This window comes from Lytechinus variegatus, chromosome 13 (genome assembly GCF_018143015.1).
Source record: "Lytechinus variegatus isolate NC3 chromosome 13, Lvar_3.0, whole genome shotgun sequence".
NCBI lineage: Eukaryota > Metazoa > Echinodermata > Echinoidea > Temnopleuroida > Toxopneustidae > Lytechinus > Lytechinus variegatus.
Window position 1 is genome coordinate 27,827,312 of NC_054752.1, and position 3,075 is coordinate 27,830,386.

A 3,075-nucleotide genomic window follows, 5' to 3' on the forward strand; every position below is an offset into this window, starting at 1 on the left:
GATGTTCGATCTAGGGGCACCAAATTGACGTTTAACTTAGAGTCGCCAAATTGATGTTTACCCCCCCCCCCCCTGGCTGCAATGACCTACACACTGGAGCCAACCCCAAATTACCTTCATTTTAGTGAACCCTTTTTTATCCAATGACCTTCATTTGGAAGTGAAACCCTTCTCTCTCTCTCTCTCTTTGGTCAAATTTCTCGGTACCAAAATGCCCTTTCATTCATTTCAGAAGTATTGGATTTCAGAGGTATATTGAAATAAAATATTGTCTTTCACAAAGATCACTATTTATGTTGCACGATTCTTAAAAATAATGAATAATAGATTCAATTCTGCGCCTCCAAAAAAGGCACTCCTTTTTTTTGCTCTCTCTCGCAAAATTTAGCTCATCCTGATCCTATTTTTCGGAATCTCAAAAAATAAAAATAAACGACATTCATGCTTTCCAATTTGCCATTTTAATGTGCAAATTCTCCACCAATGCAATACCTCCTTTCAAAAACATTTTTACTTGCAATATATTGATTATAAATCTATTGACATTTTACACGTCACTCCTCAGACTTTCATTTGACACACCCGAAAATAATTTTAGCACACAAAACAATCAGCCACCATGGCCCAGATATATGGAACGATATACCCAATCATATTAAGCTCACTGCATCTATCTTAATCTTTTAAAGCTTCGTTTTAAAAATACTTTCATCCACATATTCATAAACCTCTCACCTGCACCCACTAACACACAATTCATTTTTCAATTTCTACTTTTTCCCTTTCTTTGATGGTTCGTGACATCGATTTGAATTTTTTACAGACACAATTAATTCTATAGGTTTCCATGTAGCCCTCTTCTTTGGGATGCTATGTTTCAAAAATATATAGTTTACCTCTGCATTTTCCAATTAAGTTTTTTTATATGTATATGTATTTTAAGCCATATTATGGTTATGTTTCACGCATTGTAATTTTAGTTGGTATAATATTCCAATCAATGCAGAAAATCCTGCAAAGAAGAATCATTCATTTCATTTTCAACAAAATACAAACCAAGTAAATAGAATCATAACAAGTCAACGTCATAAACAATATAACAGGGTCATTAAAGCAACTCATTGTAGCATATACATTTTTTTAATACAAAAAAAGAAAAAGGAATATATGATTTATAATTTGCAAACATGAATTATCCAACTGTAAAGTAAACCTTTTATATTGTGGGCTTCTCAAAGTATTACTGATTGGAGCAAAGTTTTGATCTAAACAAGTAAGAATAAAAACATTATTGCCAACAGGAGACATCATCAAAATTATGCCTTTTGTAGTGAAGAACTCTTTCTTATTTTTCTCATTTTCATTTTTCCTTTTTGCTTGTCAAATATTTTGGTCAAACTCCCTCCTTGGAAAAAGCTAGATCCGCCTCCGATAGCATTCTTTCGGTTAATTTGAACCTCAAATAAAAAGATACCTTTCATTCACATGTTCAGAAAATGAGATCAATTTACCTAAATACTTAATTGGGTATACAAGTTAATTCACCTGACAACTTTTTGGGCGGGAAAATAGAAAAACACGAAATGAGTTTCATAGCTGAATATATAGGAAAAGGGAGAAGGGTCACTGGTGGATCCAGGGAGGGGGGGGGCTTTTTTGCTTGTTGATATTTCAGTTTCGGGCACGAAATATCCTTAAATTTTGGCTACCCCCCTTTTTTGGTTGTGGTTAAATTTGTGGTTAAAAAACTTGTTTCTTTTTTTTTTTGGGGGGGGGGTTGTCAAATTTTTCCTTGGAAAAATATGCCCCCCCCCCTTTTGAAAATCATGGATCCGCCTCTGAGAGGGGTTTACTGTTTGACCTTATTACCGTATGTAAGGCATAACTGAAGTATATCTAATGAAACTAAGGAGAGAAATTGTAAAACTTGGCCCATTTTATCTGATTCTGATTTTCCCCTGTGCCATATACGTTTACCTAAATATGTTATACTCATTACGGAATAACATTGATTATATCACCTGTAATACGACTCGGACCTGTAATGCAACAAATCACTATTACAGGTTTGAAATTCAATAAAAAGCGATTCCTTTGATTTGATGACAACTACCAGGTCCTGCCAGTGGAACATTATTAAGCCAGGATGATGAACAGTTGAAAAAGGTTTATCTATGAATCTTATGAATTATAGTAACTTCATACTATTGGCTATTTGGGCATGCATGTTCGGATGCAAAAAAAAATAGTCTATAATAGTCTATAAAAAATTCGGAAAGTATGATCTTATATATTACCTTTTTAAATAAATGGCTATGCCAATGCAAATCTTATTAGGCCAATACACTTAAATTGGGAACTTGCATGTTGGTTGAGTAAAAAGAATACCAAATATTTTGTAATTTTTTTTGCGCAATGTTGCGTTGAAATAAACCAATGTGGGGTAAAAAAAAATTACCCAGCAAACATTTATGTTCCCTTTCTATCCAATATTGGGTAAAAATTTACTCAGTGTTTTTAGAGTGTAATGATCACATATCTAAATTCCTTTGATAGATAGGGCTGGTGACAAATTAATACAAAATAACATTGAAAATAGATTGACCTCCAAATCTATTAGATTAAAATTTTCAGTAGAAATATACGATAAATATATGCATAAAAAATCGATTTCTTTCAATCTTGTCCTATATTTGTAAAAAAAAGAAGAAGAAAATCATGATAGATAAGTTAGGACATTTCAATTAATCACTAAATTCTCTCTTTAATATCTCTGTACCCTTTTAATCATTATTCTAACATTGATTAACCTATGTTCCATATCACACTTAAGCAATCATTTCCTTGTTGATTGAAAAAAACTATGCTTTTGGCACAATGTTCTATTTCAATAATAATCTAATGATCGTATGATCTGATTAACATGACGAATATACCAGCATAAAGTCGGAAACAGGAAAGATGGGGTTTTGTATAGACGATATATCTACCACTGCCTTGTTAAAACTTTACAAATTACCATGTTCATTAATGTTACAGGTAGTCTGTTCGTGTTGAAATATTTGGTCCGGTACC